At 41.2% G+C, this 25,393-nt stretch overlaps 1 protein-coding gene across 10 annotated transcripts in view; it reads right to left on the reverse strand.

Annotated features, from left to right (window-relative positions):
- SEMA5B (semaphorin 5B) overlaps nt 1–25,393 on the reverse strand; it is a 359,926-nt gene that overhangs the window by 235,002 nt on the left and 99,531 nt on the right. For all 10 annotated transcript variants that reach the window (XM_079993227.1, XM_079993226.1, XM_079993224.1 and 7 more), the window contains one exon: nt 6,551–6,611. The gene's annotated coding sequence lies outside the window, so the exon portion shown is untranslated. The remainder of the gene's footprint in view (nt 1–6,550; nt 6,612–25,393) is intronic.

The following is a 25,393-nucleotide window of genomic DNA, read 5'->3' on the forward strand; positions in this document are numbered from 1 at the left end:
AATTAAAACTTAGGACTTTATATAAAAGTACTCCAGATGTGAAAATTTTCACTTATTTGTGTGATCCCTAAAAGATTACCAAAATGAGGGAAAGTGTTTTTCTGTGGAGTGGATAGATAGAGAGGGATAGGGAGAACCCCCAGCAGAGTTTAAAAGTCACAAAAGCAGGGAGCAGTGTGATTTAGGCTGTTAAAGCTTTTAATATCACATTTAGCCCATTACCAGAGCTTCCCTGATCCTATCCTTCTTAGCACTGAACAGACCACACACCTTAGTAAGTTTTAAATGTTTTACTTACACTGTTCCAAAGGTCAGCTTCATGCATTTATCCATACAACAGAAAGTAAACACGGGCAAAAAACTTGGGATACAAAATATAGTGAAATACCTCCAGGTATGCAGTCTGAGCTAAAAGCAAGCAAGCACATCACATGGTGAAAGAAAATGAACAAAGGAGGAAACTTAACTTCCTTCCTTCTAGGTGAGCGGCATGACCTAGCTGAGTCTAGGAATACAATTCTATGCTCTTAACCCCTTCATGCATTAACTAGCCCTAAGCTTGCTACTTGTGTTTCACGGCAACTTCCCACAGCTTCCTCACAGCTGCATAACTTAAGGGGGAGGGAGAGAATACTTGATGTTACCTACATCCCTGTTTAGTTCAAGAGCCTATTACTGACTTTTGTCCACAACAGCCAGCAACATCTGCACTGCAGTCTGCTTTACTTTATCTTGTGTAGTTCTGACTGCAGTGATTGCCAAATCCTTCTAAAGCTTCATCAATATCAGAAAAAGTCATTTTTTCACAACTTTGATTCTTCTGAGACAATAGGACAGTGCCTAAAAATGCAGGGATGTGATTTGGCTCCAGCAATTGTCTCTCTCTCAAAAAAAAGCTCCCTTAAAAACTAAACATCTGTGAGTTGCAACAGCCTTTTCTTTCCGATAAGCAAGTTTTGCACTATTTTTTTTTTTAAATCATAATTTTATCATCAGGGTTTATCATCTACTCCCATTGTGTGTGTGTGTAAATGTATAGCTACACAACTCACTGAAGATGTAGTTCAAACCCATGTATGACACATCTCAAATAAGCACTGAAATGTTTAGGATAGGATAAGATTTCCTTGATTCTTGCTTTAAAAATACATCTTGGAAAATAATGAGTACTCTTCAATTCCTCCAAATCTTTAGAACCTCATAAAATATTATCCAATGAATTACTCTTCTAGTAAATGGCATAGAGTTGACCTTTCAAGTAAATATATTTTAAGAATTCTTACTGGTAGTATAAAAAGTGTTCTGATGGGCTGTTATAGGTCAGTTACAACTCAGCAGATGCTAATGAACTAACGGCCAATTCACACATTCAATTTATAGGATGGGGATATTATGGCACAAAAGACCCTCAAAATAGCTGCTCTACAGTTCCAAGGATCAACTAGTTATTTGTATGGCACTGGTTCCCATATAGTTCTAGGTTAGCCATATGGGACGCGGGTGCCGCTGTGGTGTAAACCACTAAGCCTTGGGCTTGCTGATCGAAAGGTTGGCAGTTCGAATCCCTGCGATGGGGTGAGCTCCTGCCAACCTAGCAGTTCAAAAGCACGTCAAAGTGAAAGTAGATAAATAGGTACCGCTCCGGCGGGAAGGTAAACGGCGTTTCCGTGCACTGCTCTGGTTCACCAGAAGCAGCTTAGTCATGCTGGCCACATGACCCAGAAGCTGTACGCCGGCTCCCTTGGCCAGTTAAGCGAGATGAGTGCCGCAACCCCAGAGTCGTTCGCAACTGAACTTAACTGTCAGGGGTGCTTTACCTTTAGATTTTTATGTTAGCCATGCCAATGTAATTCTGATTTAATCTGTAGTTTCTGGTACAAATTTACCTGAAGGAGGAAAACATACTTTCCAAAAACAGCAACATACGATATTGTGATCCCTACCATTTCATTCCTCTTCCTCCTTTACCATGAACAAACCACAACCAAGTCTACTATTTTATTAATAATTTTTTCCCATACAATGTGGTACTGAAAACCAGAAATGGGTTTCTGCAAGAAAAAGGCCCAAACTTTACTTGTTTTGATTCCACAGGGCAAGTAATTTTTGTGCTTTTAAAAATGTTTTGAGTGCATAATCTTTAAAATACCCATCAGGGAAATGAGCCATAGGGTGTGTTTAATGAATATTCATTTAGAAGCTTGTATTTTGTTTAAGTAATCACACATACAGATTAAAAGATAATTGTGATACAGATGGAACAGTAGATATCAATTTAGCAAATGTTGTAATTACCTCAGTTGTTATTTTATTTAGGAAGTAGGTGTCAGAGAATGATGATTGTGGATCAAATTCTGTGCATATACAATGAGTTGCATTCAGTGGTGTACTTCTGCTGGTGAAAAACTCTTTGATCCAGCAGAGGCTCCCATCAGCAGAACCGGGAGGGAGACTATTTTAGCCAATACACCTCCGCATTGGAAGCCTAGAACACCACTTTCCATGCTGTCTCGCAACCCTCAAGTACAGGCCGAAGGGGGGGAGGTGCAGGTGTAGAATGAATATGCAAAACGTCACCTTCCTTCCTGGATCCAATGATGGAAGTCACATCGGACTGAAGGGTTTTCCATCACTAGACAAATACCATTGGATAAAACCCCAAATTCTTACCTCCTTCTGCTATTCCATTATACAGCAGTGTTTTCTATATCTCAGTGTTCTGCGAAACATTCAAAAAACTCCAACCACCTTTGTTTATCAAAAAACCCCAACCCTGTATTTTATGTGTTTCCATGGACATGGAGATATGTGGATAACTAATGTATGGAAAGCATTGTTTATCAATTCAAGACCATCTTTAGATCTCTACACTTGGAAAAGAAACAAAGTTTGGGAGTACCATCATCACAACATTTTAAAATGTCACTGTAAGCTTGACTTGCAAAATCCTGCCCTTGTTGGCCACAGACTCATGTCCATGCCAACACGAAGTAGCTTTTAGCCCCACCACTCAAAATGTTCTACATGTTTATATTTCTGGCTTTTACCTCACAAAAACTGCAAGTAATTGTGTTGTTCCTTATATCTCATCATTACTCTCAGGAGAACCCAGAGCAGCTAACAGCAAAGACACAGTATTAAAAACAAAACAAAAGTACATCAGAAGTGAGCATTAAATGCAAGTCCAAAGAAAAATACAAATGATGTCACTCTTATTGTGCTCCATAGGCCTGTTTGAACAAATAGTACTGAGTTGCCATCTGGACAGATATAATGTGGGGGATAGTCTGATCTCAGTAGTGAAGGATTTCCACAGCTGCGACACTGTCATTGAGAATTACTCTTTTTCTTCTTTCAAAATTATTGCAATCTCCAATAACTGAAGAAACTGAGTATCCAACTAAGTAATACTCAGGATAGATGCACTGAACTCAAAGGACATAACTTCACTGATTTCAATGAGTGGGTATAATTAACATTGAATATCATAGAGTCAAGATGAATGTGCGTCATATGGTGTAAGATACTGATTCAGACAGGAGCAGCCAAATTACTGTGTGCTGAGAGTGACTACAAAATAAGCCCAATCTTCCCACGCACATGGCTTCTGAAGCGATCAAGACCTAAAAAATCACTTCTTCCCTGGATGTAGACAATAGGCACTCTTACAAGTGAAGCATCTGCAAGTTCATGATTTCAGTTTCTACTTAACTGTGGAAGTGGCTGAGGAATTAGTGTATTACTCTGGGGAGACAATAAAAATCAACACAAGGTCTGAAATGCTGGCAAAAGGATTCAATTACAGCATTATTTGTATTTCCAGTTCTCCCCCTATTGTGTTCTTTCCTTGTGACTTTTCCCAAAGTCTCCCTTAAGCAAAATGGTCTCACCCATTGATTAAAGCACAATTTTCAATGGGCCAGTGATTGAGTTATCTGATAGCTCCTGATGAAAGCCATCAACCGGGACTAAAATAAAAGGTGGAATCGATGGGTTTTTCATTACAAGATATTGACTGTACTGAGTTCTTGAGTGAACTAAATAGAGATCCAATGAGTACATTAAGTAAGCAGCACAGTAAAACACACTGGGGGATAAACTGACTAAAATATATAATCAACCACTTAATTCATGCATATTAATTGGAGAGGTGGTGATTTATTAATTGGTTATCTAAACAGATAGCCCCACCTACATTCCATAAGCCAAGAGTAGGTAATGACAAATTAAACATGTCACATTCAATTAAAATGTAACAAACCAATGAGAACCCCAAACTACATTCAAAACCAAACCAAATATCAAAGTCTTAATATATATCCAAGCTTTGGATTACATAAAACTCCAAGGACAGTCCATAAGATATCGCTGAGCAGCCATGTAAGTACAGTGGTGCCCCGCAAGATGAACGCCTCGCAAGACGAAAAACCCGCTAGACGAAAGGGTTTTCCGTTTTGGAGGCGCTTCGCAAAACGAATTTCCCTATGGGCTTGCTTCGCAAGACGAAATGTCTTGCGAGTTTTTCTGACTTTTTCCTCCTTCCCCCCCCCCTTTTTCTAAGCCGCTAAGCCGCTGATCCACTAAGCTGATAAGCCGCTAAAAGCCGCTAAAAGCCGCTAAGCCGCTAATAGCGCTAATCCGCTAAGCCGTCAATGGGCTTGCTTCGCAAGACGAAAAAACCGCTAGACGAAGAGAATCGCAGAACGGATTCTTTTCGTCTTGCGAGGCACCACTGTATTCTTGACCCTACCTGACTTAATGAGGCACTAGCTATAAATGGCAGCATTAATTAAATCCTACTCGATTTCTATAATGTAGTGGTGAGGCATCTTGCTGCAACTCAATTGTTCTGAAATCACAAACAACCTGGGCAGGTGGGTGGGAATGCATCCCATTGTAGCCACTGGTGTACACTGGTGTCAAAGAACCAGAAGAGGTGAATATCATTGGTTCTAATCCTCAGGCTCTGCTGCCTTGGGAACATGTGGAAAGAGAGAAAGCGTGGGCAGAAAAACAGGTGAGCAGGAATAAGAGGAATGTCAGAGACAGAGAATAATGAAGGCAGCTGAGAAATGGGAGGAGTCAGAGATGAGATGATGATGATGATGATGATGATGATGATAATTTATTATTTATACCCCACCTAATAATAATGATGATGATGATGATTTATTTATACCCCGCCCATCTGGCTGGGTTCCCCCAGCCACTCTGGGTGGCTCCCAACAGAATACTAAAACCACAATAAATACATCAAACATTAAAAACTTAGGTCTTTCAGGACCGGTATTATATGGTCTCGGTGGCCACTCCCAGTCACCAGTCTAGCTGCTGCATTATGGATTAGTTGTAGTTTCCGAGTCACCTTCAAAGGTAGCCCCACGTAGAGCGCAGTCCACGGGCAGGTAGGGTCTCAACCTGCATACCAGATGAAGCTGGTAGACAGCTGCCCTGGAAACAGAACTGACCTGCGTCTCCATGGACAGCTGTGAGTCCAAAATGACTCCCAGGCTGAGCACCTGGTCCTTCAGGGGCACAGTTACCCCATTCAGGACCAGGGAGTTCTCCACACCTGCCCACCCACTGTCCCCCAAAAACAGTATTTCTGTCTTGTCAGGATTCAACCTTAATCTGTTAGCCACCATCCATCCTCCAACCGCCTCCAGACACTCACACAGGACCTTCACTGCCTTCACTGGTTCTGATTTAAAAGGGATGAAACTGAAGAAAGAACATGTCTGATACTCTGTTCACATACAATCCATGATTTGGGTCCTCAGCATCCATTTAATAACTGTGCATGAACCTTGGGAAGAGTTAAGTCATTTGGATACATTGATCACATGACTATGCCCTTTACTGGTAGATATCATGTGGTCATCCAAAAATTCCACTGCCTATCACTGGTTCCAAACAGAGCCTTTTAATTGTACGCAAGATTGCGCCAAAGAGTAAGTAGGAAGGTGTGAGACACAATGAACAAGGCCAGCCCTACAATTAAGCAATAAGGAGACTGCTTCAGGTGGCAAATGCTGAGAGACGGCATGTGTTCCTTTCTTTGGGAGGATGCAGCTATATATACAACACAACCTGATTTACACCCCCATAACTAACCTGCTGTCCTCAGATACAATAGCCAATCTAAGCAACTTCAATATGTGGAATATCAGGACAGTGGGGGTGGAGAGAGAGAAGAGATCTTGTCTGCCTTAGGCAGCCCCTTACAACGAAGCATATGAGACATCTACAGTTAAACTGAAACCAAAGAGATTTCTGTGCTAATCCCTCCCAGTTCACACAATAGCAGACCTAGGAGTTTATGAATGACACAATACAAAAGCACAAACTTTACTCCCCCCCCCCTCCACAGCCACTTATTTGGGTTCTTCTCCACTGCTTCAGATTTCTTGTTGTAACAGCAAACCATCTGTGGAAGAAACTACCATCTAAACAGAACCCAAGTCAAAGGATTGGGAAACAAAAGTCGAAATCTAGAAAGGGTGTCATTACAGTTTTAAAAATAGAAAACTGGTTTTCTCAAAATACTCACTGCCTTTGCATCACTAGCGTGTCATTTCGAGGTCCGTGCTCTCTTGTAATCCTGTTGCAACCTGCAAGAAAGGAAAAGCACAACGAAAATAAAGAATGCTAAAAATAGTAAAAATGAAATGGATGTTATGTCATTCTCCTCCAACATTTAGCAAATGGAAACAGAGACACAATTCTATTCTGAAAGCTTAGCCATTCTTCAATCAACTGTCTCTTCCTGATGGTGTGTTGCATGGTGTCTTGGCGCTGAAGCATGCCAAACCGTCTACAGCCAAGATGTCTCCACCTTTAACGCACAAGTTTAATCTTAGAGCAGATGAAGCTGGAACTTGGGAAAATGACAACTCTACTGCAAAAAATGCACACAACGTGTTTTTAATAAGGCACCCTCCAAAAAAACCTTAAAAGCAAAATGGGAGCAAATTTCTTTTGTACCAGAGACAAGTATTGGAAAATACTAGGTTCCTGGTAAACAGGGGGAATGTCTTGGAATTTATAAATCACAGATACACAATAAAAGGCAGTTATCTGTGAGTTTCTAGGAAGTTTCCCTTTCTCCAGTAAAGTATTTCCAGACACTCATTTCCAATCCTACATTAATTTTGCTTTGACTTCAGACACATCCAACACTAGGCAACTTCACAAACTAAGGAAAACACGGTAGAACTTCCTCTATCACCGTGTCTGTGTTCTTCCTTCTCCTCTCTAAGGGTTCAACAGAGATAGTTACCATGAGATAATGATCCCTGCCTATAAGAACTCTTGCAGACCTTGGGTCACTGTGTCCCTGTATGGAACTATAAAATCCACAACCCTACATACTAAATTTCCTAGGATGCAAGAGACTTTATATCACACACTGCAGACTGTTGTTTGAACAAATAAATCAAAGGTGGGGACCCTGTGGCCTTCCAGATGTTGCGGGGCGGTTACATCTCAAACCACCCCCATTTTATGGCCATTGTTGGTGGGGCTAAAGGGAGTTGAGAGGCCAACATCATATAGAGAGCTACTGGCTCCCCCAGCCCAGATAAAATGTGAGTTCTGGGATTCTTATCTGAAGGACTGTGCAGAACAGACTGTAAGAAATAAGCTCAATTCATTTGGAAGCTTGCTGTTCTAGCTTTTGGCCAACATGTTAATTGCTGGAAAGTTTCTAGCACACATCAAACTGTGGTTACATGCCGTGGTTTGTTCTGCAGAAAAATACAAATTAGTTAACATGCACATTCATTCTCAACATCTAATTCTTAGAGAGTTATCTTCCTCCACACAGGAAACAGAAACATATGTGACCTTTGTATTGTATCCAACTCAACCAAACACAGCTCATTTAGAATTTCATCGCGTTCTCAACGGTGATTCAAAGCACTTGGCAAATAATCTTAAGGAATAAACAAATCTGAGAAAAAACGTGAAACTCTCTGATGGCCATTCAAGGAGCAAACACAGCCTGCATTGCAGCTCAGTTTACCAAGGGCCTCCAATTTTTCAAATGAGATTGTACTTGGAGAACAGAGTATTAGAATCCAGGTTGGGGTGTGATAGTACATCTGAATGTTGCCCCACACCAAAAAGTCCCTGCCCACAGAAAGCTTGCTTTAGGAAAAGAAAGGTTCTAGCCTAGGCTGGTCTCCAGTGTGCTATTTTTCTATGAACAGATTTTGTTTCGGTTTTCTTTAAACAGGGGAACTTTTAGAATGTAAAATTTTCCACCTGCACTTTAAGCATCACATGATTCTGCTGACTCTTTGATATAGATACAAGCCTGAAGTGCAGAGAAGCTGCTGTAATTTTCTGTGAGTCTATAATTGTGCTTGATCTCTCAGGCAGTTTACCTACCACAAGGTGCTCACATCAATAGAACTGTACAATGCGAACAAAACAAACTTGCAGTTAAAATAATTCATATACAAAGCAGATGAAACAGAGTAGGATTCATCATTGTCCAAAGGGCAATTTAAATAAAATGTCTTAGCTGATGTCTAGTAGCACCTAGATATGGGTGTATGTAAGCTTCCTGAGAACAAAAATTGAAGAATTAGGATAGCAAATGTATCTTGGGCAACTCCTCCATCCACAGATCCCCCAAAGCAGGGAGAAGGACCACCTTGTACACAGGCAATTTGAACTTTAATCACCTTGAATTATGCTTGACAGCAAAAATGTGTCTATTAATGAGCATTACTTTTGTGGACCATTCTTCTCCCAAAAAAATGTTTCTTGTTCATTTCTGCAGCAGTTTAAGCTTCACATCAGATTTCAAACAAAGCCCTGTGTGAAATTTGTTGTTGTTGTTGTTTAGTCGTTTAGTCGTGTCCGACTCTTCGTGACCCCATGGACCAGAGAACGCCAGGCACTCCTGTCCTCCACTGCCTCCCGCAGCTTGGTCAGACTCATGCTGGTAACCTCGAAAACACTATCCAACCATCTCGTCCTCTGTCGCCCCCTTCTCCTTGTGCCCTCCATCTTTCCCAACATCAGGGTCTTCTCCAGGGAGTCTTCTCTTCTCGTGAGGTGGCCAAAGTACTGGAGCCTCAGCTTCACAATCTGTCCTTCCAGTGAGCACTCAGGGCTGATTTCCTTCAGAATGGAGAGGTTTGATCTTCTTGCAGTCCATGGGACTCTCAAGAGTCTCCTCCAGCACCATAATTCAAAAGCATCAATTCTTCGGCGATCAGCCTTCTTTATGGTCCAGCTCTCACTTCCATACATCACTACTGGGAAAACCATAGCTTTAACTATACGGACCTTTGTTGGCAAGGTGATGTCTCTACTTCTCAAGATGCTGTCTAGGCCTGTCATTGCCCTTCTCCCAAGAAGCAGGCGTCTTTTAATTTCGTGGCTGCTGTCACCATCTGCAGTGATCATGGAGCCCAAGAAAGTAAAATCTCTCACTGCCTCCATTTCTTCCCCTTCTATTTGCCAGGAGGTGATGGGACCAGTAGCCATGATCTTCGTTTTTTTGATGTTGAGCTTCAGACCATATTTTGCACTCTCCTCTTTCACCCTCAATAAAAGGTTCTTTAATTCCTCCTCACTTTCTGCCATCAAGGTTGTGTCATCTGCATATCTGAGGTTGTTGATATTTCTTCCGGCAATCTTAATTCCGGCTAGGGATTCATCCAGCCCAGCCTTTCGCATGATGAATTCTGCATATAAGTTAAATAAGCAGGGAGACAAAATGCAGCCTTGTCGTACTCCTTTCCCAATTTTGAACCAGTCAGTTGTTCCATATCCAGTTCTAACTGTAGCTTCTTGTCCCACATAGAGATTTCTCAGGAGACAGATGAGGTGATCAGGCACTCCCATTTCTTTAAGAACTTGCCATAGTTTGCCATGGTCGACACAGTCAAAGGCTTTTGCATAGTCAATGAAGCAGAAGTAAATGTCTTTCTGGAACTCTCTAGCTTTCTCCATAATCCAGCGCATGTTTGCAATTTGGTCTCTGGTTCCTCTGCCTCTTCTAAATCCAGCTTGCACTTCTGCGAGTTCTCGGTCCACATACTGCTTGAGCCTTCCTTGTAGAATTTTAAGCATAACCTTGCTAGCGTGAGAAATTAGTGCAATTGTGCGATAGTTGGAGCATTCTTTGGCACTGCCCTTCTTTGGGATTGGGATGTAGACTGATCTTCTCCAATCTTCTGGCCACTGCTGAGTTTTCCAAACTTGCTGGCATATTGAGTGTAGCACCTTAACAGCATCATCTTTTAAAATTTTAAATAGTTCAGCTGGAATACCATCACTTCCACTGGCCTTGTTATTTGCAGTGCTTTCTAAGGCCCATTTGACTTCACTCTCCAGGATGTCTGGCTCAAGGTCAGCAACCACACTACCTGGGGTATATGAGACATCCGTTTCTTTCTGGTATAATTCCTCTGTGTATTCTTGCCACCTCTTCTTGATGTCTTCTGCTTCTGTTAGGTCCTTTCCACTTTTGTCCTTTATTATGGAAATCTTTGTACGAAATGTTCCTTTCATATCTCCAATTTTCTTGAACAGATCTCTGGTTCTTCCCATTCTATTGCTTTCCTCTATTTCTTTGCATTGCTTGTTTAAGAAGGTCTTCTTGTCTCTCCTTGCTATTCTTTGGAAATCTGCATTCAATTTCCTGTATGTTTCACGATCTCCCTTGCATTTTGCTTGCCTTCTCTCCCCCGCTAATTGTAAGGCCTCATTGGACAGCCACTTTGCTTTCTTGCATTTCCTTTTCATTGGGATGGTTTTCGTTGCTGCCTCCTGTATAATGTTACGAGCCTCCATCCATAGTTCTTCAGGCACTCTGTCCACCAAATCTAAATCCTTAAACCTGTTCCTCACTTCCACTGTGTATTCATAAGGGATTTGACTTAGATTGTATCTTACCGGCCCAGTGGTTTTTCCTACTTTCTTCAGTTTAAGCTTGAATTTTGCTATAAGAAGCTGATGATCTGAGCCACAGTCAGCTCCAGGTCTTGTTTTTGCTGACTGTATAGAGCTTCTCCATCTTTGGCTGCAGAGAATATAATCAATCTGATTTTGATGCTGCCCATCTGGTGATGTCCATGTGTAGAGTCGTCTCTTGTGTTGTTGGAAAAGCGTGTTTGTGATGACCAGCTTGTTCTCTTGACAGAACTCTATTAGCCTTTGCCCTGCTTCGTTTTGATCTCCAAGGCCAAACTTGCCAGTTGTTCCTACCTTCCAACCAGAGTCTGCAACATACAACCTACTTTTAATTTTGAAACCATACACCTCCTTCCAGCAACTCCTGCAGCCAAGCTGCTGCCAAATGCATTCCTCTGCTTTACTTTGGATCATATCAACAAGGCCAAGAGGGAGATCTTGTCCTCTGAGCAGCCCAGGGCCTCCATATACACACCCAAGGCTTTCACCCCAGAGACATCGCTTTGGTGCTGCTAACTCAGCAAAAACAATGTGGGAGGCAGCAGTATGAGTTACCAGACTCTGGATCCACAGCAGGTCCATTGTCTCTTGAGGCACACAGATGCTAACAGCAACCAACAATGTGCCCACTTTCAGCATTTTTCTAGGGTGTCTTCAGGAAAGCTGGGATTACTGAAGGTCCTCCTCTGCACCGGGTTATCCCAGGGCAAAGCAGCCAAAGGAACATAGTGTAATCCAAGGCAGGCAGAAAGTAAAGTTCTAAAAGCAATGATCAAAGTTCAAGAAGTCCGGAAGAAGCAGGTAGAGGAATCCAAGATGAACATGAGGTCACATTCGAAATGTGCATGGAAAGAGGGCAGAAGCTTACTCTGGCAGGAACCTCTCACATTAAGAGAAGCTGCTCATAAAATGGGCTACAAGGTGACCCTCATATATTGTTTACTTGTGGCCCTCCAGATATCACATAAGTGTAACTCCTGCCACCCTTGCCTGGGATAGATGAGAGATGAAGTCCAGAACATCTGGAGACCACCAATTTTCCTCCTCTGCTTAAGGCCTGGTGGAATTAATTGGCCCATGGACCCATGAGTAGCTCAGTCAAACGGCCATGCTTGGATTACAGCCAAGCAGCACCTTTGAGAAATGTAGCTCAGTGTGTCAGGTGATATATAAAGTGTTGCAGTTAGGCGCTGAAAGCCCCAGTTGAAACACACATGTGCACCAGAGCCTTCCATAGGTTCTGGGTCTTTTCTTTTGAAAGCTCTACAAACTAACAGCTATAGTAGACAGACAGACAAGACACTGAGACTCTGATGTATTATTATTAAACATTTATAATATGGAAATTCCCCAACAGTCATACATCCTACTCCTACTGCTCCTAGTACTATGCCAACTAAGTAAATTATTTTACTTAAATGTGACAGTTTCTGGCTCGAAACATCAAAAGACATACCAGATAAGAAAAGGATAAGTAGAGGATGAGAAAGAAACAAGGGATGAATTCACTGAAATTATTCAGTGGTTTAGCATTAATTGGTTTGGGACACAACATTTAGGCAAACAGCAATGAACTATTTCCAAAGTAACAGATTGTAACACTCCTACTAAAGTAGAATAATCCCATACCCCACGCACAGCTTCTCACTGTTACTATTTGAATATTGAATAATTGTGAAGTGCCACTGAATGCAAGAACATCATCTGGCTCGGTGACTTTTTGCTTTCTGGTTAGAGAAAAGGAGAAGCTTCAAGCAAAAAACAAGTAAAAAAAACTATGGCAACATATGGCTCTGAAAATCTCAGTCGTGATCTCTGCCCACCCCTAAAGCAAACCAAGGCCCCAGAAACAGGAAAAAGTGCACTGCTTTCAAGAAAAAGCACATTTCAGAGTGGTTTTATATGTCTGGTTTTGATGTGCATCACAAAGAGAACACTTGTGCAGAGAAAGACCATGGCTATTTTGGCAACATAGATCTAGTTAGAGCACTCTCCCTAATGGGTATGTTTTGCAGCCATACATTCATGGGTGCTTCAAAGATGAATCTCATTTCTTTTCTTCATAGAGCTACCAGCTTGGTGGATCAATGGAATCCCTGCACATAGTGTATCTTGATTTCAGTAAGGCTTTTGACCATGTCCCCCAATATATTCTTGCAGAGAAGCTAATAAAATGTGGGCTGGACAAAGTCACTTAGGTGGATTTGTAGTTGGTTGACTGAACCAGCTGAGAATGCCAGTGAGAACCAGTGAGAATGCTTACTAACAGTTCCTCATCATTCTGGAAAAAGTGACACATGGGGGACCACAGAGTTCTGACCTGGGCCAGCAGTTGTTCAACATCTTTATAAATGACTTAGATGAAGGTATTGAGGGGATGCTCTTCAAATTTGCAGATGACACCAAACCGGGAAGGGTGGCCAATGTAACCGAAGACAGAATTGTGATTCAAGATGACTTTAACAGTAGGAAAACTGGGCCCTAACTCCCAAAATCATATAAGGACTAATGTAAAGTTCTGCAGGCCTAGACAGCATCTTGAGAAGTAGAGACATCACCTTGCCAACAAAGGTCCGTATAGTTAAAGCTATGGTTTTCCCAGTAGTGATGTATGGAAGTGAGAGCTGGACCATAAAGAAGGCTGATCGCCGAAGAATTTATGCTTTTGAATTATGGTGCTGGAGGAGACTCTTGAGAGTCCCATGGACTGCAAGAAGATCAAACCTCTCCATTCTGAAGGAAATCAGCCCTGAGTGCTCACTGGAAGGACAGATTGTGAAGCTGAGGCTCCAGTACTTTGGCCACCTCATGAGAAGAGAAGACTCCCTGGAAAAGACCCTGATGTTGGGAAAGATGGAGGGCACAAGGAGAAGGGGGCGACAGAGGACGAGATGGTTGGATAGTGTTTTCGAGGTTACCAGCATGAGTCTGACCAAGCTGCGGGGGGCAGTGGAGGACAGGAGTGCCTGGTGTTCTCTGGTCCATGGGGTCACGAAGAGTCGGACACGACTAAACGACTAAACAAAAAAAAAACGACTAAACAAAAAAAGTTCTGCATCTAGGCAAGAATAACCAGGTGCACAAATATAAGATTGGGGGGGGGGCACATGGCTTGCCAGTAGTATGTGTGAAAAAGATCCAGGAGTCTTAGCAGACCACAAGTTTAACATCAGCCAACAGTGTGATGCAGCTGCAAAAAAGCTAATGATATTTTAGGATGCATCAACAGAAGTGTAGAGTCCACATCAAGGGAAGGAATAGTACCACTCTATTTTGCCTTGGTGACACCACACCTGAGTCCTGTGTCCAGTTCTAGATGCCACAATTTAAGGATGATATTGACAAGCTGGAATGTGTGCAGACGAGGGCAACCAAGACGACCAAGGGCCTTATGAGGAACGCTCGAGGGAACTGAGTATGTTTAACCTGGAAAAGAGGAGATATCAAAAGGTCTGTCACATGAAGGGCTGAGCAAGCTTCTTTTCTCCTGTTCCGGAGACTAGGACCCAAACCAATGGCTTCAAGTTACAAGAAAAGAGATTCTGACTAAACATAAGGAAAAACTTTCTGACATGTGCCTTCAACCAGAAAGGTTTCATAGGCCATGTTGTATTAATATTTAAGCAACTGGTAACAACCAGCAAATCCTGGCAAACATCTGGAAAACCTATTGATTTTTCCTCAGGCACCACCAAAACATTATTGGATCTGTTTTGCTGCTTTTGTGCCATCAATTGTTATAGACGCTTTTCTAATGAGTTGTATATGTTATTTTATCTTTTGAATTTCCTTTTATAGCTTTTTAGTCACCTCTTTGAAGCTATGTGGTGGGAGAAAAATCACAAAGATAAATAAATATGCAAATGAGTCGGTGTCATTTCCCCTCCCCCTCCCCACCAAAGCAGTAATGTTCCATTTTACACTGGGAGCTAAGTCACCTTCCTTATGAACTCTACGGCATCTTTCATGAATTGGATGGGCATCTTTGCATAAAACATAAGTTGACACAAGGCCTTGCTTTCTAGTCCGCGTATCTGAAACGGTTTCTTAGATACCAGTGAAAGCCCAAAGACAGGTCTTGGCTCCCCAAACCCCTTTCTTTGTAACACTTTCACACAAAGCAAGAAAGACACTTTTGCAACAAAAGTGATGAGAAATGGAAAAAAATATTGTCGTCGTGCTGGGTAACACGCCAAACCATCTGGAGACAAAGTCATATAAGGGGGGTGATGGCGGGGGGAAAGCCTGCTACTTATTAGGCAGCCAGCTTAAAACTGATGATGTGATTGAATGAGATCCAAGGTTGTTGTCTTCCCATAAATCACACTCATGTTATACTTGGCTAGAACGGATGTGGTAAACTTGGGGAGAGCCCTTTTCTTCAGCACACTCAATTACGGGAACAATAAAAATACCACTGAGGCAAACTTATTTGGAGAGCAAATACAATCTGCCAGCAGCTCTGAAATAAATAACTCATCCACAAAAAATAGGAATGCAAGCAGACACCCAGTTCTAAAATGATAATTTCTCTCTCTCTCTTTCTCTCTCTTGCTTTGCCTTTTCTTAAATGCATCCTTGGTTAAGTGTTAATTTGTTTCTCCTTGTGGGTGTCTGATGTTGTGAGAATTAAAACCCAAAATATGATTATGCGTAAATTAACTAGTCTGACATGCCAAAGGTGATCAGATGAGGCAGTTGATGTGTAAAGTGTGTGTGTGTGTGTATTATGAGTAATAACAATAATAGAAAAATTGTCCTGTCAAATCAGGCATAGCCTTAATAACAAGCCAATGCATACGACAGTAAAAACTGTCATTTCCACAGCTATTAATGTAAATTGAACATTGGTAGCAGACACTGGCAAAGGGAGATAAATCACGCTTAGTTATATTTCAAAATATAAGTGTCAGAGAACTCCTTTACCCCCCACCTTCTTCTCTCATTAGGAACCTTCCCCCTGTCAAACAGTTCCACGTTGATTCTGTCACTTCTGCAGTAGAGAACTCCCTGATGAACTGATTAAGTGACAATTTCATACTACTAAACATGGCTAATCTGTGCAAAAGAGCGATGAAAAGGAATCGCGCAACCAAAACAATTCTTCTATTTATGTGAAACACAACTGATAAGATTTTTTTTGTCCATTTTTGAGGAACACAGTTTCACAAGGGAGGCTATGCGGCATGTAGCCAAGTTATGCAAGAGGGTGCTGTGTAAAACCAATCCCCCCACATCCAATTAGAAGCAAGGGCACAATAAAAACATCACAGAAGACAATAAATGCTGTGCCTGATCAGAAAACTCACCCCAGTCACTAGTTAAGTTTTTGGTAAGATTTATTTTATCTCACGCTCATAAACCAGGTTCTTTTATTTGTGCCTAGGGCAGAGCTGAAATGGGGAGAGGGCTTGCTCCTCCATCAGACCCATTCGCTACAAATATCATCCTAAGACCCTTTTTCCTGTCCTAAAAGGGACAACCTTCATCTTTCCAAATCAGTACCTTCCATGGGCATTCACTATCATTCCAATAACCTGGTTGCCCTACTCCTCCTTGGAGAAACTAGCAACCAGTCAGCTAGCTGGCTAATCTACTCAAAAAGCTCAGCAAGGGCATATTTTAGAATGTATAATGATCAACAGTTGCATTAATAGTAGGTCAGATGCCAAGGTGCTTGGTGGTCATGGCTCCATCTTGCCTGCAGTCTTGCCTAAAAACCCCAGTCCTTGAATCATTTCACAGCCAACACATTTGCTTTCTTTAAGGGGGGGGGGGGGGGGAGGCAGGACCATGCTCCATTCTACCCACTTAGATATTATGTCTTTCTGTGAAGGGAAAGGTGTTTTGGAAAAAATTTACAATAACCAATATTATGTTAATTTTTATGATGAACAACTTTGTTTCATTAATATTTTTTTATCACAGCTATGGACTGTAGGAAAGTTGTACCGAGTAGCCACCCCCCCCCCCAATGTCCAAAAAGCATAGCATTTTCATTACAAGGAATAAAAAACCCATAAATTTCATTCTTTGTCAAGAAAGAGCATGTCTTTGCAATAATTATCAACATCAAAAACTTTGGGTTCCATCATACCCAAACACTGAAAATAGAGGTTTTCTAAACCTATGTTTTCCACCCAAAAAAGCACATTTATAAAAAAAAATAATTAGGCATTTATAAAATCTTTTGAGTGCTGGTGTATTTTTTCCTGAAATCCTCATCCTCTTAATGATCTCTGTGTAAGATTTCAAAGAGATCTCATACTTGGTTATGGAGGGGAAAAAATAAAATGTACATGTGCCAAGGTTTTTAAGATAATAATAATAATAATAATAATTTATTATTTGTACCCCGCCCATCTGGCTGGGTTTCCCCAGCCACTCTGGGCGGCTTCCAACAGAGATGAAAAATACACTAAAATATCACATATTAAAAACTTCCCTGAACAGGGCTGCCTTCAGATGTTTTCTGAATGTTAAGAGGGACAGGCATTGCAGATTTCACAAAACTTTGGAGTGCTATAAAATTAAAACCATTTGAGACAGAGGGGAAGAATTTAAGAGGGTTTCTTTCAACCATAAGGGAAGGGTGTACACTAAATTTCACCAAAATCTGAGATGGTGGGTGACATGACCATGCTGACATGACGTGGAATGACCTACCACTTCCTACCCCAGCACGTGCCTACCCAGCATATTGCCACCTCATGTAGCTGCCTTACTTTGCCTATTGGTAGGGCTGAAAATCTGAAGAAGAAAAGGTGAAACAATATTAATCCTGCAGAGAAAATGCAGGCTGTTAGGTTAATCAGTGCTACCCATCTTTCAAACAATATAAAGCAGTATAACTTTCAAAAGCAGCAGCTCACCTGATTTTTTTTAAAAACAAAAACTGTCTATCAGGAATCAAGAAGTAAGTAAACATTTGGAAAGCATTCCTCAGAGAGCAGAGGTTTTTAGATTTGAGTCACAGGATCCATTGAAAAGAAAAATTGCTTCTGTGCATTGGGACGATGCTTTCCCTTCTGAGAACTTTATAAGAAGAAATGAATGGAGATAATCTCTTTACAAGATGTATCCATATGGTAATTCATTACTAGGGATGAATGTTTGTTAGGCTGTTTTTCTAAAAAAAAATATTTCAAGGTAGTTCTGAAAGTGAGAATAGGGGTCAATACAAAATAACCTACATGGCAAATTGTTCTCCTTGCGCTTGCATGAAAACAATAGGATTCAAAAGAAAATGAGTCGCTTCAAGCGTTATATCTCGTGTTGTACGTTTAGTAACATAAAGTGTGGATTCAAAAAGAGCAAGTAAAAAAACATGTTTTCAATCTTGTGTACCATATAGTTGCACTCATTAAGGAATCAGGACTGGCTACAACTTTCTGTTGAGTGTATACTAGTAGTCAGATTCATATTGGCAGCCATATAATGTATGAAACATCCTGTAGAAATACTAGGCAACATAAGAATCTTCCTTATACCAAGGCAGAACACTCAGTATTGTCTACTGGCTGGCAGCAGCTCTCCAAGCTTTCAGACAGACTTCTCCCCCAGACCTACTTGGAGATGCCAGGGGCTGAACCAAGGACCATTGCATGCAAACTAGTTACTCTTCCACTAAGCTACCATGAGACCAAATATCAGGTCTATCCAGCCCCCAGAAGTTCTGTATATTTAAGTGGAAATACATAACTGTGGAGCAGCTTTAGTCATTCACTGCCCACTTTGAATAATAAGGGGGTGGGGAAAGACACATGCATTATGTCTTCAAAGAGGACTAAGGCTATCTGTGGTGCCACACGGTGAGCAAAATACCGTATTTTTTGCTCTATAAGACGCACCAGACCACAAGACGCACCTAGTTTTTGGAGGAGGAAAACAAGAAAAAATATATTCTGAATCTCAGAAACCAGAAAAGCAAAAGGTATTGTGCGCAGCGAAAGCAGCAATCCCTGTTGCTGTTCTGTGCTTCTGGGATAGCTGCGCAGCCTGCATTCACTCCATAAGACACACACACATTCCCCCTTACTTTTTAGGAGGGAAAAAGTGAGTCTTATAGAGCAAAAAATACGGTAATTATTATACTCATAAGAGATGAGGCACTAAGACAAAGAACCAAAATCCCAGTTCATAGGCTTACCAAGTCTGGTAGAAGAGCAGGCACCTATGCCCCCCTTATAACACACACACAAGGTGTGACTTAGATGCTTCATACAAAGACCGAATTTAACTCCAGGATGGGAGAGTGTAGCTCAGCTGCCGGAAGTTTTGGAAACTCTGCTTTGCAACATGTTTTCCCCAAGATGTCAACTCGTAAGTCAGAGATAGTAATAATAATAAACTGAACTTGACAGGCAAAACGAATCCCTCTCAATAAAGATATTAGTGTATTTGGATAACCATCAAGGAGGGCCCTTACTTTATGCTGAGCAAAGCTAAAGCTTGCTATTCAAAGGAAGGGGGGGGGGAGGAAGAATGATATTTCACACACAAAGTTGTGGAGGAGAAAGAAAATGAAAGCCAAGAAGGTTTGTAGTGTGAGGAATTCTGTGACAATTTCAGTGGGACTATTTAGACAAGACAGAGGATTTGCAGCACTGGACCTTCATTTTATGCTCTTGATAGGTTTACCTTTCAGGGCTCCAAGCCAGAATTCTGCAGGGACAGTTGTCTGGCTTCAGATTCTATTGGTTAGATTAATCTGCAATAGAGTTTAAATGCACTGTAACACTAAATCAAGAATTACAAGAAGCCCTCCTCCCTGGAGCCCAAGCTTTTCATTTCCTTTCCTAAAGCGATCCAAGTCTGTCCAACTTATAAGATAAAGTTGATTCAATTAGATGGAAGAAGAGTTTGGGAAGGCAGGAGTTCTGCCATCTCCTGAAAACAGACTTCCTTTTGCACCTTCAGTTAATAATACATGCATTTTGCCACAAGCTGTTTGGGATTTGCGTGCTTTATTCTGATTGCAGCATTTGGATTTCTGCAAAATGTGAAATCTTTATTCTCAAAGGTCAAGAAGCAAAAGAAAAAATGCATTATAGAAAAATGGGACACAACTAGAAACCCCATGAAGGAGAGGCAGCTGTGCAAAATAGAGGTTCTGCCTCATAACTACGCATTCCAGTGACATAAAATAATAAAAGTAAAATCAGACCATATCCGAAGAACTTTTGCAGCCATCAGGAGCACCTAAGGTTTCTCTACTGTTGCAACAAAATATCAGCCGTGGGTCAGTTACTATGAGAGGGACTTTATAAACATGAGCTAAACAATCCACAAATAGCAGCCTTTGTCCTAGCAAATTTCACTTCCCTTGAGCTCAGTTATTTGGAATTCCACTCCTTTGTAAAAAGGACTGAATCATACAGAGAACTCCATTGTGGAGCAAGTGCGTTTTCTGTGGCTGAGAGGCATTTTCCTTTTGGCTCATGGAAGACTAACATTTTTAATGCTAATGAGGGATAGGGATGTGCCCTGGGAGATGAACATACTGTGCATACCCCCCCAAAAGAGTTTTGTCACTTGGAAGTAGCATGAAAATAAAAGTAATTCCTGCATGATGCGTGTCTTTAGCCAGATTGGTGTCTCTAGCCAAAATGCCCATCAGAGTACTGGTCAGACTACCAAATACACCCCTGCTCACAATGTTTTCTCTGGGTACCATCAAGAAAGATTATGCAGTATTCTCAGATGCCTGAACAGAATATAATCAAGATGAGTACAGGAATGACTGACAGCTAGAATAGAAAACAATTTCCAAACAGCTGCTGGAGTAATTTAGAAGTTTAGGATGAAAATTCGGATCCCTGGAGAAAATATGAGGAAGACAGACCTACTTTGCTTTGACACCAGTAGAGCTGAAAGTGAGAACTACTCTTTCATGTTATTTCAGGTCAAATCCTTTTCTTTCATTCTCTACATATCCATAGCCACATCTTCAGATCTGTGATCTTTCAAATGATGCTTATGCTCTAAGAAATCTTGATGCTCTAAGAAAGGCTAATCTCTTTCCAGAAGACAGGCAGCAGAAACCTTTTGAGTTTGTTCCTGGTTTTGCCAATGAATTTTTTTTATCATTCCTAACATGTTCTCAAGTCAGAGCAGTCATGCAGATTTGCCTTTCTACATCCAGAATGATTAAAAAAACAAAATAACACGCCCTCTAATACTGTAAAAATACTGTGAGCAATACACAATTATTAGAAGTGAGCCAAGAGCCAAGGAACACACAGAAATCCATCAGAACCAGGAGGTGTGATTGCTAAGGCAAGATCCCAGGCCAACAAGCCAATTTTACATAGCCCTTCCTATCAAGGACACAACAATGCCAGCTTGAGTAGGCAGAAGTCGTGCAAAGCTCACTGCTAGGAACACACTCCCAAGGTCAAACAGCTCACCACACAGGGGAGATGCGCAAAAGCCAAAAGTCCCTAGTTCCAATCTTAACAGCTCCTAAGACAAATCCTTTCTAACCCTTACAATGCTCAAGAGACCTGGCATTGAGTTAGACAAGTCTGATAGGGAAATTCTGCTGATGTTCTAACATGGGAAGCATATTGACTGACCAACCCAGGGAGCTACCCATATGATACAATTCCAGTTGCTATCCTTCAGCACAGCTAAACATCATTCTTTTTAAAAAATATTGGGAGTCCAACATAATGACCCATTTTGAGCGTATCACTTAACCATAGTTTAGTACTGTGTGATAGGAGTCTTGGGCTGATGTGCTCACCCCCTCCCCCGAAGAGAAGTTGAGAAGTGTCTGCATCTCATTTTTCATTATCTCAGTTAACAAGAAGGGCAAGCTGTGGGTTAAATTACTGTTTAAAGCATGGTTTATACTCCTACCTTGTTATAATTCTACCTTGTTCAAACCATAGCCTGAGCTAGCCACAGTTTGTCCTTTCCAGCTCATACTTGGTCATTCATGTAATGCTAAACCATGGTTCAGGGACTTAAATGGGCCAGTGTGGATGGAGGAACTTCCAGTGGCCAACAAGATAAGAGGTGTCACAGAAGGAAGCACTTTTAGAAAAAGGCTTCTCTTTCCTCCAGCACTTTGCAGCAGGCAAGTCAATTGTATCTGAATAAAAAAGACTCCTGACACTTTCTAAAAAGAAATACAGTGGTACCTCGGTTTACGAACTTAATCCGTTCCGTAAGTCCGTTCTTAAACCGAAACTGTTCTTAAACCGAGGCACTCTTTCCTTAATGAGGCTCCTGCCGCTGGAGCCTTTCCACCGTTTGGATTCTGTTCTTAGACCGAGGTAAAGTTTGCAAACCGGGACACTACTTCCAGTGATGGAGGTGCCAAACTAACTTCTTTGCATTTAATGCATGGGTGGCATTAGCCCAAAAGAGTGCAGCAATGTTTGGCAATATGATCTTCTCATGCATTCAAGACTGGTTCTAGACTGGTCCAAGATGGGGTCATAAAAGGTGAACATCATGGTGTGCTTCAATTCTGAACAGGGGACACGATGGCAATCAAGAGGTGAAGAGGTGAAGATTTGCTTAATATTTCCCTACATTTCCCTAGTTTTTAATTGAATTTATGTTTCACAAAAATTGCCTCAGGTGCTCCCGTGTCGAAACAGTGAGAGGCCATTTTCACTATAATTGAAGCTTTGAACTTTGTTTATCATTGTCTACACACTGATATCAGTGCCCCTCTGAGTCTTTTTGCAGCCATCAGATTAGAATAATGAATACCTATTTTACAGAGCTCATTTTGATTAAATGAAACATACTGCATGATGTATTCCTCTCACAGTAAAGTGACATCTGAGAGTGCAATCCTGCACATGTCTACTCAAAAGAGTTAATATTTAAAAAACAATATTTTCCAATCCTAAAAAAAAGAATGCATTAACTCCTTCAGAAGAAAAAAAAAATTGGCAGGCACAGCAGTCCAATTGTATCCTCATGAAATCTCATTAATTGCGTGTGTTGGGAGGCTCCTTGTATTTAAAAAGAAGGAAGCAACATAAACTGGATAATTATGCCACAAAGGAATAAGTCTGTTTTGCTTTGCTCATGGTTTTGTTAACGTCAGTAAAATTATTGGTCCATATCTGCCCTTGTGCAACATCAGTGGCTTTGATATTTACACAATAAAACAGCTAAATTTACACTTGGGATAAAATTCATCCCATAAACTGAACTTGGCCTGAAAGCACACTCCAAATCAGTAAACGGGAAATTATTCAATTTACACGGACTCAAGAGAAAGTGAAATTCATATGCAACTGTGGTTCCCAAAGTCCCCGCTAAAAAAAACGCCTACTTGAAAATTGCTGATGGTCTTGGCAGACCCCTTAATGATTTTTCTGCCTATTGCAGTAATTGTAATGCCCTACAGAAGCTGTATGATTTTAATAGTTTTTTTTATTGCTTCTTTTATTTCTTATATTTTTTTAGTCTGCTACAATTTGCATTCCATATAATGCTATTTAAGAACTAAAAGGAGCAACAAAGATACATTTAAAAATCAATATGAATAATCAAAGCAGTCAGGGCTGTGGACCACCTGTATGAAGTTCATGGACCACTTCTGGTCTATACATCACAGTTTGGGAACCTCTGGGATACAAAATTGGGGGAGGAGAGGCAACTAGTCTGTGTACCCAAAGTTGTGTAGAACTAAGAAGATTGGGAAAATGTACTGTATCTTTAAAATAAGACTGCTTTTGTCTTGTTCCATGAAACTTTCACAGAATAAGAATAGTATTCTGTAGCAATGTTACCCAAACTCATAATTACATGCTTCAAAATATGTCTCATATATATCTATATCATCTATATCTATATCTATATCTATATCTATATCTATATCTATATATGTTGCTTGATTGTAAGAAAATCTCTAAGCAGTTTACAATAAATATTTGACATCATCAATAAAAAGCGGTTTAAAAAGAATTAACAACGTTTTTAAAATAATTAAATTCAGCAGTGAATGTGCCAAGTGCATAACAATTGGGTGCAATATCAACTGATTGTTTATCTCAAATGTAAGGCTCAAAGTACAAACAGAACTAGAGAAATGCACCTAAAGGGGCTCTTTTCCAGTTGGTTACAGCATGGTCTGGTAAAGCCAAGGTTGCAGGTTTGATCCCCATATAAGGACAGCTGTATATTCCTGCATTGCAGGGCGTAAGACAAGATGAGCCTCAGGGTCCCTTCTAATTCTATTATCTGTTTCCACATCCTATACTGAATGCATCCTATATTCAAAAAAGGAAAGCTAGAGTAAATATTTTTGTTGACTTTCAACTCAAGCAAAAGGAAGCCTTACTGCACTCACATGGAACTTGCTCCCTACTTATTAACATGTGTATCATAAGTACTGCTGTCATGAAGACAGCCACACATACTTTGTGAAACCGATCAAAGCAGCTGTCATCAAAAAAAATTCTGGGAAGGTATTTAGTAAATCCTTACAAAATGAATTAACCTACCAACTGGAATTTTGCACACCTCACAATGTAACCATGTTTTGCATAAATACACCCTGTTGGGAGTGTCAAGTTTTTCAAACACCAACCTGAAAAAACTATTACCGTATTTTTCCTTCTATAACACGCAGATTTTTTCTGCGGAAGGGGAAATGTCTGTGCGTGTTATTGAGCGAATGTGTGGTCCCTGGAGCCAATTGGTGCCAGGGGAGGCAAAAAAAAGCAGGCAAAAATCAAATCGCGCGTCTCCTAGAAGGGAAACTTGAAAAGAGGAAGCGGCTGCTTTCCGGCATTCTGCCTCAGGGTCTTACTGCCCACCCACCTCTGTTTCCTTGCTGTGTTTGCTCAAACGGAACAAAGAGCAGGGAAAGCCCCTCCCCTCCAGGCAAGCAGAGGGGAAAGCTGAAAACATGCGGGAAGGAGAGAGAGAGAGAGAGCGCGCGAGCTGGCTGGCTTGGGTGGGTAAGTGAGGGAAAACTTTTGCCTTCCTTTCCTCCCTACCCCTCTCCTGCATTCTTAGCCAGCTGCTTCTCTGCACACCCCTCTCTTGCTCCTTGTCCCTTCTGTGTTTTTCCTTCCCTCCCCACTTAAAATGTGGTTAAAAAGCATGGATCCACATGGATCCTCAGGATCTTTGCATTGGGTCAGCCCAAATTCACCATCAGATCACATAGCATGTCCATGGCTACAGCCTGCCCCCCAAAAATCACGCACCCACTGTTGCCTGGGGCTGCAATGGTGCAAAAATGTGGTTACAAAGCATGGATCCACATGGATCCTCAGGATCTTTGCATTGGGTCAGCCCAAATTCACCATCAGATCACATAGCATGTCCATGGCTACAGCCTGCCCCCCCCCCCAAAATCACGTACCCACTGTTGCCTGGGGCTGCAATGGTGCAAAAACGTGGTTACAAAACATGGATCTACATGGATCCTCAGGATCTTTGCATTGGGTCAGCCAAATTCACCATCAGATCACATAACATG

The sequence above is a fragment of the Podarcis cretensis genome, assembly GCF_951804945.1.
Source record: "Podarcis cretensis genome assembly, chromosome: 1".
In the NCBI taxonomy this organism is placed as follows: Eukaryota; Metazoa; Chordata; class Lepidosauria; order Squamata; family Lacertidae; genus Podarcis; species Podarcis cretensis.